This window comes from Chiloscyllium punctatum, chromosome 11 (assembly GCF_047496795.1).
Source record: "Chiloscyllium punctatum isolate Juve2018m chromosome 11, sChiPun1.3, whole genome shotgun sequence".
Lineage (NCBI taxonomy): Eukaryota > Metazoa > Chordata > Chondrichthyes > Orectolobiformes > Hemiscylliidae > Chiloscyllium > Chiloscyllium punctatum.
The window spans coordinates 57,824,263-57,837,412 of record NC_092749.1 but is presented as its reverse complement, the minus strand read 5'-3'; the positions used below and the strand labels follow the sequence as shown (position 1 = coordinate 57,837,412).

At 37.6% G+C, this 13,150-nt stretch overlaps 1 protein-coding gene across 32 annotated transcripts in view; it reads left to right on the top strand.

The window, feature by feature from the left end:
* nrxn1a (neurexin 1a) overlaps positions 1–13,150 on the top strand; it is a 1,866,202-nt gene that overhangs the window by 1,445,920 nt on the left and 407,132 nt on the right. The window lies entirely within an intron of this gene.

The window sequence follows — 13,150 nt, the reverse complement described above, 5'->3', positions numbered from 1 at the left end:
TGGAAATTTAGAAAGTTTATCAACCTCCTGAAGGTATAATGCCATTTTTGCAAAGGCAACAGAAAAGCACAAATTGATCCCTGAGTGTGCCCGTCAACTTGCGTGTTAATGGTGATAAGCAATTCACAAGATGTTGGCTTTTCAGTATGTTCCAATTCATTTGTTTTTTTCGCTCACAAGTTGATCTTTCCTTTTTGTCACAATTTGATAATTCTGGTCCATTTGTCTATCCTTTTAATCAGTTAAACTTGAGAAGTTTCTTGTGAACTTGGAGATGCATCATTTAACAAGAGACCCAATTGAATTTGAGTGTGAATACTAGCTGACTTCCCATCCAGCAGAGAATAATGAAGAAGAAGTTCTCACTCTTCTGCTTGTCCTAATTACTTAGTGGTCTGACATTGCCATTCTTTGATAGCACAGACAAATAATATACAGATCCCCATAACTAAATGTTAATTGTCAACAAATTAGTAACATCATTCAAATCACTGAAGCGGTCCCTGTTTATTTTGGAATCAAAGAAGAAGTATTACTTTCTGCTTATTTACTTTGGGTTACTGAAACAAATTATTTGATGTGAATAACTAAAAAAAAGGTTCTACCACAAACTGGAGCAGGAGAATTGGAGTAATTGAAAGCCCAGCTTACTTCTTCAGAACAGTACACAGATAATAAAGATTGAATACTTTGGATAAACCAAAATACTGCAGATGCTGGAAATCTGAAACAAGTACAGAAAACTCAGCAGGTCTGGCAGCAGCTTTGGAGAGAGAAACAGAGTTAACATTTTGAGTCTGATCAGACCCTTCTTAAGAAGTGAAAGTGATGAGAAGCTTTTTAATATATACTTTTGACAGAGGTAGAGAAGGGGCAAAGGAAGCTTTGAAGGAGACTGTATAGTGCCTAAGTAGAAAATGAGGTCTTCTTCCTCAAGTTAGTATTACACTTGCAGAACATTACAGCAGGTACAGGATGGAAATGTTAGCATGAGAGCAAGGTGACTTATTGAAATGGCAGGCATCTGGAAGGTGAGGTTTATTCTCAAGAACAGAGTGGAGGTGTCCAACACAATAATCACCCACTCTACTTTTGGTGATGGACACTGCACTGTGAGCAGTGAATACAGTAAACAAGATTGAAAGAAGTACAATTAAAATTCTGCTTCACCTGGGAGATGTGTTTGGAGCTTTTAATAAAGAGGAGGGGAATAGGCATGCAAAGGTGCCATGGGAGAGTGAGAACGTGCAGACAAATGGGCCAGGATGTCATGGAGGTTTCTGTGTCCTGATTTTGCATTCCACTAGCCACCATATTCAAAGGATCTATTCTCTCCATTTCCAACACTTCCAGCAGGATGTGACTGCTAAAAAACATCATTATCCCCCTTTACTGTCAGCATTCTGTAGGAACTGTTTATTCCGTGACACCCTGCTCCACTTCACAGATGCTGCGAGACCTGCTGAGTTGCACCAGTATTTTCGGTGAATACTTGTAGATACCTACCTTACCAGATTTAAAGGGGGAATTATCTGATTTACTACATAGCAACTCTATGAACATGGCAATATAACAACTTGCAATTATTATTGGAGGCAGGGTGGTCAGTGGTTAGCACTACTGCCTCACAGCACCAGGGTGACTGTGTGTGTGGAATTTGCCCATTTTACTTGCGTCTACAAGGGTTACCTCCGGGTTCTCCAGTTTCCTCCCGCAGTCCAAAGATGTGCAAGTTAGGTGAATTGGCCATGCTAAATTGCCCATAGTGCTAGGTGCATTAGTCAGAGGGAAATGGGTCTGGGTGGGTTACTCTTCAGAGGGTCGATGTGGACTGGTTGGGCCGAAGGGCCTGTTTCCACACTGTAGGGAATCTAACCTAATCTAATCTAATTTAATCTGTCAGTCTGTTGTATTTCTTTCGAATGACAAATCCTAACTGAAATCTCTTACACAAAATTCTAGGGAGGTATAGCCAAGATAGTTACATGTAACTTTCTCATGTATACCTTCTCCAAAGTGTAAATAAATGTCTTGAATTAATCTCATCCATAAAGTGATTTCCAGGTGACAAAACAGAAGAAGGAAGTTACAGAAATGGGGTAGTGTCAGATAACAGAGATAACATATATTCATGTCGCATTGTCATGTCTTCGGGATGTTCCAAACAGAATTAAAATATAATTAGTGTTGGTTGGTAATCATAAACACAGCCAATGTGTGCACTGCAAATTCAAGCAACTCATGACAAAAGTAAGGTTGCCACAGTCCCAGAGGACCGGATGGCTCTCTGTCATTAGAGAGAGAGAGAGATAGATGACTGGTGATGGTTTAAAGTGAGAGTCACCATGCCTCATGGGAGGGGAGAGGCTAAGAAGGTGAGACCTTCATGGTGACCTCAGCCAATCTGGGAATTGAAGTGGTGCTGATGGTATCACTCTGCGTTACAAACTGAGCTAACCAACTACTGTACCAGCTTCCTAATGTCTTAGTAATTATCCCTGACCAAACATCTTTTCTACTGTCAGGCAATAAATCTTCTTGTTATCTGAGAAAAGTGACTCTTCTGTAGATGCTCTGTGGTGGTAAATCCTCTATCATGAAATTATATATCAGCCAAGACAAAGGAGGATTGTTTGTAGTGAACCATATCAGAAATCCCAAGACCATATTTTAATAGAAGTAGCAAATACCACAAGATGCCAGAATTGGTCATCTCGGAGAATACCACATCTACAGTTTTAAACAAGCACAAATGCCAATTTAATAGTATAAATCTAGTGTCACATCAAGAGAAAAGTCAGAACACATTATAAGGTAATTGCTAATTTAGAACAACAGAATCTGAAGTTAAGAATATTACATTTGATGCAAACTGTCAGTGTTAACCACTGTAAGTCAGCAAGTATGAGGGTGATTAGCGGGTGTGGTGATCCTAGGTTGATGTGGGTAGCATCCCTGCCTCTAGCGCAGCAACGATAGGTTTGAGATTCAACTGGGACTTGGTGACTGTGAAAAGTGTGTTCATAATATGGCCAGGTTGTTGACTATTGATGTACAAGTCCTTCCGATACGCCCACAGAGGATGGAAAGAGAGTTGCAGAAATACATTAAAAAGGTTCCAAGCAATACTTTTATCATGGGCTGCACTTTGAGGCAAGTGTTATCCTTTTCAGTGAATTGATGATGATAATTAGCGAGCAAGGAAATAATAGCCTGGAGGTGCCAAGCACATAAGAACATCTTCAGTAACTGAAAGTTTGAAATTTGAAACTGAGATTTTATTTATTTAACTTTTTCCAATGATAAATTAACTTTACAGACTAAATTTCACTCTTTGATTGCTACATCTTGTCTGTGAATAAATAAGTTCCATTGAAAGATATTGATCTTTTAATAGCAAATTCTAATACATGTTGATCTCCTGACGAAGTCAGACTGACTATTCTTGGTTAATCTTTGCCTCTCCATGGAAATTAATTCTGCCCCTCAGAATGTTTTTCAACAGTTTCCCTCCCAACAACAGATTCAAAGCTGTACCCTGCTTTATCCCTACCACCCTCCTTGAATAATGCTGGCTCCACTACACTCAATCTCTGACAATCATTGTAACGGCAGCTACAAGAATGAAGCTACAAAGTCTACCCATCCTTAGTACCAACAGTGTTAGAACCCTATCTAAGGAAGTGCAACACTTTTACAGGATGGAATAACATCTTGTCATTAGTCAATAGGGGAACATCACATGTTGGAAAGTAATTTTAACTTTCATGAACAACAGGAAAAGCAAAGAAAAAGGAATCAAACAAAACAAATCTGCTTTGGCTTTTGAAAACAAACATGAGAAGCAATACATTTTACAGTTAATAAATGATTACTTCACCTGACATATATCTGTTGAAATCAATTAAATCTTGACTGTCTTGTTGCACCCAATGCTGCACCATTCTATCATACTGAAGATGATGCTCTTATTGCACAATGACAATATCATTGTTTTCCTCCTTGGAAGACTACTGCCCAATGCCACCTCTTTAGCATCCATCACATCCACTTCCTAACTACTGCAGCTCTGTAAGGTACAGCTTGCAAGGATAGTGTGGCACATTCTCACTAGTCTTTACTGAAAAGCTCACCCAGACCAAATTAAGCATTAGCTTTAGGAGACCTATCATATGGTCCAAAGGTACAATCAAGTTTGTGCTTCCATATATCTTGCTCAACTTTTTTTTTCATTTGTCTGGCCCTCTGGTATAACCATGCCAATCACCGTACTGCACCATTCCCCAAATGAAGCAGGTAGTGGTGACCATCGATGAAGCCTCCAACCCACAGTAACCTATGTGCTCTATTGTCCCTGGCCTCTACTTGCTGAGTCATATCCCTTCACAATTATTGTCCCATCTCCATCTTAGCCAGGGTGGTGTCTGAAGCACATAAAGTGTTGCTGCTGTTCTGAAGGTGTGATATTGTTGTGGCACGTGGCTATACAGCAACACTGCAATTTATCAGTCAAGTACTTTCACCTGGAATCTATTTGTCAACGTAGAAGTATAATCATCAAGGAGGATATTTTTGAAATATCATCTGCAATTAACAATTTACAGCTTCTCAACAGAATGAGCCAAATATCTTGTGTTACTACAAATTCTTTACATTCCATCTTTCCAAATTGATTTTAGTTACCATCTTAGCATGCTGCCTTGCACAGTCAAACTTCACATCCCCAAACAGCTTTGGTTCCTGATAATACTCCCCTTGACTTTCAGTAAGCAGACACCAGGTCTAACCACGATCCAACCTTCTCACTGACTCGCAAGGATAGTTGCCAAGTGTTTACTGACTGGACTCCTGACTGATTTTTTTTTAAGTTCTTAACTGAGTCTCGTTTATCTCTGGACTAGTTGCACTGGGTCTGCAGAACTGAATGTAGCCCATTTCTTGGGCTGTGGTGATATGGAACCCCTGACCATAACCATCCAACCATCCATGTCCAAGTCCTTGTACTGAGATTGTATATTGCCCTTAACAACAGTCACCCTTGCCTGAAGCACATGAAAACATAACTATGCAGCAACAAGTCCACTCTGTTGACTGATCATTGCTGGCAACCATGAAAAGCTGCCTGACTTGGTGTCTGTGATAAAAGGCAATGGAAGAGTGAATTACTGTGAGTGTTTAAGTTCTCAATGAGGCAGCAAAGCGCAAAAAGGCAAGTCAAGGAAGAGATGCTGTCTGGAACCAAGAATGCGTGAAGTGAGTGAGCATTAAACTAACAGGCTCAGAGCCCTGAGCTGCACCCTGTTCTGATGCTGAGATTGGTACCTGTTGTTACGCACAAAGCAGCCAGGCAATAGCCTTGTATTATCAAAATGATGAACTGCATTCCAAGTGAGTCTGAAATTTGCCGTGATTATATGGTATGTACTAATGCCAGCCTCTGAAGTTGGTAGGTGTGGGTGTTCACTGCCTGTGCTGAGTACCCTGGGCTGTTAGGGACTGCTGTCCAAGGTGAAGGTGTGGAGGAGCTGGAGGCATCTTTCATGGTAACTTTCATGTGGGGAATTGTCACCAACTTGTTTCTCTCCATTGTGTGCGAGGGTTGCATGTAAGTGAGATGCACTTAATGAGATGTAACAACACGCAAATAGGTCTCTCTGGACTCACGTATACGTTTCTCATCTTGACTTTCAAACCTAGGCTCTAAATTTGGACTTTTTGTCTTGAATCTCTTTACTGAATACTTTACCAATTGATTTGTCATTGCTCATGTCACTTGGAGTCAGGGACATTACAGCAGTGTTATAAAAGGAGATATTTCCAAGTCGACCTGTTCAGAGATTCACATTTCTGGAGCAGGTGGGATTGAACCAGAGTTTCCTGGTTCAGAGGTAGGGACACAACACTGCACCATTAGGGCAGTGGTATTGTAAGAAGACTATTTTCCAGTAAAGAATTTTCACATGAATCTATTTATCTACTTAGAAATATAATAATCAAGTACGATATTTTGGATACATTAGTTGCAATTAATAATTTGCAGCTTCTCATCAAAATGACACAATTATTTTTATCAACAAGAATTCTTTTCATCCCATTTTTTAATGATCCTTCTCTTTCTAAATCGATTCTTTGAAAAAATAACATTAGCATTTTATTTTAATACATTTAACAGTCAGCATTGCTGATTACTATCTACACTATAACTTTTCCATTTGTAGTTTTTTTGAATGCTAGGCTGAGGCAGTAGCAATATTTTAAGTTCATCCTTTATTGATTAAAGACATGTGTTCAGAAATTAGATACCCACTGTTATTCTTTTAAATCCCCACACCATTTTCTTTGGAAATAGTATCCTCTTACCAAAAGTAACCTTCAAATCAAACTGAAATGTACTTTTAAATGTTAGCAAATTTTAACAACTTCCAACTGACATTCACATTGCTAAAATAAAGGATTGTTTTATCTTTTTGCTCAGCTTTATGTGCAATATCAAAGCAAGCTTGTTGTGAATATAAAAAGCACAGAATAAATCTTTAAATTTGTAACAGTAGTGTCTATAATGTGATTTATTACAGCCATGTTCTGTTAATACTTCAACATAGCTATGTTGCTGCATGAAATCACTTTCAGTATTAAATTGTACGTCTAACCTTTCAAATGTAAATTTATACCACTGCTTTAATAATCAATACGCAGATCCAAGTCCTTCTTTTCATGCTCACATTCCCTCTTGTTCCTCAGAGAGCTATGGCTTGGTCTATGAAAATCTCCATCTAAGTGATTGATTTTTCCAACCAATCAACAGTTGTTACACATTTTGCCATTTTTTTTTCTGAAGGCTAATGGAATAGGCCATGAAAGTCTTCAATATAGTAATTGATTTCCATGACTATTATTCCATTCATGGGAACCTGCCTTGACATTTATGAATTTCACAGGCAACTCTTTTAGCTTACAGACAAACATGCTGGAATGTTGACTGCTGAGCAAGGAATTTGTATTGCCTGACATCTTAACTTTGTCGTGGAAGTGAGCAATTATGTTAAAGTCCAACATAAAAGAAAATAGATAACAAATCAGTCAGGAACTGAAAAGGAACAGTAATTCAGTATCTTTTTTTAATAACAGTTAGTTGTAAGTCCAGGTTTTAAATTAAATTTAAGTAAATGTAAAAGAAAGTACTTTCAGCATCAAATGTAAAACTAATAATACTGATTTGTAAGTGCTGTTCCTATCCATTAATCATTTTTACTCACATGAAATAAATCTGAGTTACAGTACTAAATTGTACAGTCACTGCAAAGGATGAAAATGGGAAGCTAAATTCACATCATTTGCTGGCAGGACATGGTCTGGAGTACTGTTGGTTGTAGCCAGTTATGAGGCTGACACTGGAGCTACTGTCCAATTAAGAACAGTGACAAGCCTGCAAGATCAGCCAAACCAATCAGAAGGCTCAGCAGTCTCAGATATGCTGCTGCTAGTGGTTGTCATTGCTGAGTCAGCAGCTCCTAAGAAAGGGCACCCCAGTGGCTAGGCAAGCTGTTCAGGATGGTTGGGGGATGTCAAGCCTTACATGTAGGCTATGGTGCCCAGGGATAAAAGGGAGTCTGACTGAGTACTAGCATGTTATTGAGTGCCTTCCTTGAGCCCACTGGCAGACCACAACAATTTACCCAGCAGTCTTTCCACATGTCAGATGCCCTCCAATGTGGGTAGAATTTCTGCTGATTATGATAAGTGACCCTTAAATTATCAATGACATGCTGCAATCAGCTATCCCAGGGGGTGGCCAAGTCCCCAGCATACCCACCACTGATAATTTGGCATCACTGCAGGGACAGGAAGACTTGAGTTCCATTCCTAATGTGTCCCATTGCTACTTCTTCCAGCCCTCCCTCTATTGACAATATGTTACGAAAACTCAGTTACATGGCCTTATGTGTACCTCTTACGTACTAAGGACATCCAAAAGTTATTCATAGAGGTTCAATTATTTTTATACACCGTGCCCAGTTTTAACTTTGTGTGAATGGGTAGCTTTGAGTGAGTTAAAATCTTTTTCCACCGTCATTGCTATTTAGTCAACAAGCATGGCAGCCATCTTGATGACAAATGGCTCTTACAGATGATAAACTAGTTAAATTGGAAACATGTGGATGGAACCCTCCATTCATCAACACAATTATGGAAGGAGCATGTAATAAAACCTAACTCTGTCACCTATATTTTGCTATAATAGCCAGGATACATTGTGATGCAGCAATACATTATAGCAATAGTTTACTTTTTAATATTTTGTAGAAATTAGCAACAGAGAAATTTGAGTTGAAATTTGAATGTTAATTTAGTCATACTTAGTTGGTTTCCTTCATTTGTTAACTTTTTTATAGCTTGTCTAAAAATAGTTTTAATCTTCCATTTACAAGAATTTAAAAATGTTTGCAGTAAGAATAGAATATTGTCAAGGAGTAAATGATCCGGCAACTTCTCACACCATGTGCAATTATAAATAGAAGTCGAGAGGTTACTGATTACATTCTCCTGCTCCTTTGTAAGTTTTGTCACAACAGTGCCTCAACAAGAAACTCAGCATTTCTACAAATAACAGTAAGAGATTACAGTACTTCCTTCTAAATGCACCAGCAACTTAGGACCTGTCCACTTAAGTACGTGATTTGAAAAAAAATCTTTATCATCTAATATCCTCTGATACTGAAAGTGTTCTTTTACAAGTTTCAAGTCTGAACTCCTGAGATTTTAATCATAATTGCTGATTTTATTGAACTAAAAATGGCTACTTGTGTTTTTCTCTTCTTTTACATCTCTTCCTTAATTCAATTTGTGTTTGTCTGCCCTTATCTTACATCTGATACACAATTTTAAATTGGATTAAATATTGAAATTTACACTTCATACTTTTATCTCTGCATAACTCAGTCAGGATTCTTCAGGACGTAATGTTCAACTTGTATAGGACACTGGTTGGACCTCGGCTTGAATATTGTGTACAGTTCTGGGCATCACATTGTAGGAAGGACGTAAACACATTGGAATAAGTGCAGAAGCTGTTTACAAGCATAGCTCCAGGAATGAGGAACTTCTGTTCTGAGGATAGATTAAAGAAGTTGGGACTATTCTCCTTAGAGAGAAGAAGGCTAAGAGGAAATTTGATAGAGGTTTTCAAAATCATGAGCGGGCTGGTTCAAACAGACAGGAAGAAACTGTTCCACCTCTTAAAGGGCATTGATTTACAGTGATCTGCAAAAGAAGCAAGGTGAAGTCAGGCAACCTTATTATAGTTTCTGCAAGTTGAATTATCCTGGCAATTACCTTAAAGCCAAGCAAGTGCATGTATTTGTGCATTTGTGAGGGATGCATAAATGTATGCTGCCACCAAATTGAAAGTACACAATAATAGATCTGTCAGGCAAAACACCTTCATGCAAATGTATTCTTTTAATCGCACCTTTTTAGTAATGAAAGAACAGTGAATGGCCAGATCCATTATTAGGGAGCAAGAAAACTAATCAGAATTCCCACTCTTGATACCTATCTGGCAACCTTGGCTCATGCAAATTTCTTAACCACTTTTCTTTTCCTTTTGATGTTCCTGATACTGAGTAACTTCTGACACTCCTGTGAAAATTTACACATGTACATAGTCAGCCCAGCAAGGAATCAATCGATTTTCTTGATTATTGTCACTGTAGAGAACCCATTCACGTGAGCAATATTGTAAGGTAAAAACGTGGCTCTTTTCACGCTGCCCTGAAATTTGCAGATCTACTGGCAGGGCTTTCAGTGCTGACTCTAATAGCCCTTTTTTATGCTTGACTGTCAATAAATCACATTTGAAATGTGACTTATAATAACATTTCAAATCTTAAAGTTTGAAAAACTATGGTATAAATACATATATACAAATACTTTTCTGTTAGCTTTTCAAGCACATTTCGCTGTACACCTTCACCTACACTCAGAACTGTGCAAAAGATGTTGATAAATTTAGACCATTGTGGAAATATCTTGATAACTCTGGATTGTTCATCCCTGAGGGATAAAGAGTGGAGCAGTAAAAAGCACAGCAGGTCAAGCAGCATCAGAGGAGAAGGGAAGTTGTCGTAGCAGGTTGGAACCTTTCATCAGGCCCTGCTTGACCTGCTGTACTTTTTCCAAATCCACTTTTTATGCACTCTGACTCTCCAGTATCTGCAGTTCTCATTATGTCCAAATTGTCACTACCTGCCTTGTGTATACTTGGGTAGTTTTTGATATCAGTAATTGTTAAAATATATTTTAATAACAGTTCCCAAAAATCTTAGATTGCATTTTACATTGTACATTACTAATTTCTACAAACGTGTTGATATAACTGTGGCATGATTTGTGACTAACTCCTTTTACCATAATCAGTTGTTCTCATAATATTGAAAATTTTAGTAACTTGTTTATAAAAACTAGGAAATATCTAAGGAAAAAAACTTGTAATATTTTCATCCTGCACACTTTTAATCAGTTAGAATATTTGGACTGGGAACAAATTGTTTATTTACTCATTTGTGAAGTTTGTCCACAGAATCATGGTTGGATGAAAATTAAAAATAGTAAAAAAAAAGATTACAGTGATCCAAAAATAGCCTCTGATGGCATTACTACTCTGCAATTTTAAAATACAGATGGACTCTAACATGGGAAGCCATATCAGTCAACATTTTGTTGAGATTTGCTAACATGATGCCAACTTTGCCATTTTCAATAACTGTTCTCATCCCAAAGTAGGTTAGTAGAATTTTATATTATTTCAATTGAAAATAAAATGAATAAATATTGATGTTTACCAGCCTTTGCCAAGTGTAATAAATCATGACAGTACATCAATTTTCAGCATCAGTGATAAACAATAAAATGCATTACATGACAGCTTGAAGTAAGGTTACCAATAAAGATAATAGTACATCGATTGCAGAGGTAAAAAAAAATGCTGGGAAGATTGCTTCTATAATCATTCTAATCATTAATATTAAATTGTAATTATTTTACAGTTTTTTAATTTAATTGACATTTTCCTTCATTTATTCTTAGAAGACATTTTATGTCATCGTTTGGTTGAAGGTAGTTAAAGTATAAACAATAAATTGTGAAAGACCAACTGCATTAACTCCACAGAGGCCGGTATTGGATCACCAAGACACCTTTATTTACACACGAACAGTCCTTGATTCTTGTATTGCCTCATTCAGAGCCAGTTCTCAGTGTGCCAGTATCGCTGACACGCCACTTCTTATCTGTCAGCCAGGGCTCCCTGGTTGGCCCAGATTAACAGCTCCAATCAGGGAACTCGTATTCTTTGATGTCTAGCTGGATGACCTCATTACAATCACTACACCAACAAAGGTAATGCTCCTGTTTGTTTTTCACTACAAAATATGTAGTGATGGTGTAAAGAGTTAGTTTTAGTGGAGCAGAAAAGATCCATTACTTTAAAAAAAAAGTTTTAATCTTGCTTGTTCACTGCAGGTAACACTGAGTTTGGTGTCTAATGAAAAATACATTGACAAAGTAGCATGGATTTATGTTCTGGCTCTGCTAACCTTTATGCTCTAACAAAACTTTGCTCATCCACAGGCTTGCTCAACCGTGTCAAAATAAAAGACTATAATTGATATGTTGACATTTGTCATGTCATTCCAGCCTTCCACCTTTCTGCACCACTGGTAAAATCTTTGAATATCATTTAGCAGACCTGGGGCTGGATTTTCATCTTGGAGATGGCAATGGGAGTCAAGGGATTTCCTATCCTTTCAACCCTGTCTTCTGAATGCAAGTTCCCATCCACAATATTTCATTGTAAGGTGTTGAGGGTGGAGTGGAGTTAGACTCCTTAAAGCAGGTCTGAGTTTGAGATGGAATTTACTAGTTTAAAAGGCCTGCCTCAGTTTTCTGACATGTTGGTCCAGTTTTGTACATGTGCATAATCTGCTCCACCCCTAACCATCAATCTTCAACCTCTCATCATTCACCCAAGTTCCTCACACCCTATCCCTACTACCATCATTATCACTATACTTCCCCTGTCCTCCAACCAACTCATCCAATCTAACCTGAACGTTTGAACCCTATAAAACAATATGATGTTTCTGAGAAATTAATACAGTTAATAAAATGTACAAACAGTACTTAAAATACATTTAAATACATTATATTTTAAAAGTTCATTCATCTGTCAAAATAGCTAAGCTGTGACAACAAGTCTTGATGAGTCGGATCCACATTTGGATTTAAAAACTGGGAAAGCATTTATAAAGAGATTTAATTGAATTATGTCATTAAAACCTTCAGAACTGAATACGTTAATGCTTTGAAGGAAAGCCAGAGGTTGAGAAATCTATTAAAAAATTGAAAACATGAAGCAGATGAGTGAATTGAATTTCAAAGGAAATATTTCATGCAATGAAACCTGAATGTTACCATTGTGCAATCCAAACTAGAGTTTTGTCCAGTGGAATAAGTTCACTAATATATCTAAAGACTTTTCCATTTTCACGAAGTTGTTCAAAATAATGGTAATTAATCTTTTCAAACCAAAGTTCGACCATCCATAAGTATATCAAAACATGTAAGTATCATGATATAGTACTTCACTGTAACTTTTGAAATCAGCAACTTGTGAATTTAGATTTTTACATGGATCCAAGTCATGGCTTCCACAGGTTCATGATGCCTTTGAGCTGCTAAGAAATATATCACCTTTCAAAACCAACCCAATTACCAAAATTTGTATGAAGCAAGTAGTGGAGGCAGTAAACACAGAACAGTTGCATTTGAGCTTGTAACCTAACATTTTGTCCTGTGCGAGTTATGGGATTGAGAGGGCTAATTCCACAATCATTTCCCACACCCTCCACTTTTAACTCCAGCATGATGTGATATGGCTCCATGTCAGGATAGGATTATGCAATCCCTTGTGTTCCCTTAAAGTTTTATTTTGCTCTAATTACATATTTTTCAGCAGCTGTTTTTCATTCAATGCATGGTTAGATTAACTAACTTCTGCTTGAATAGAAATTACAGAGATTAAATAACAACTTCAGTTCTGATCTTAGGAATGAAAGATATTCAGGGTCGTCTTTTGAATGTTTATACGTGA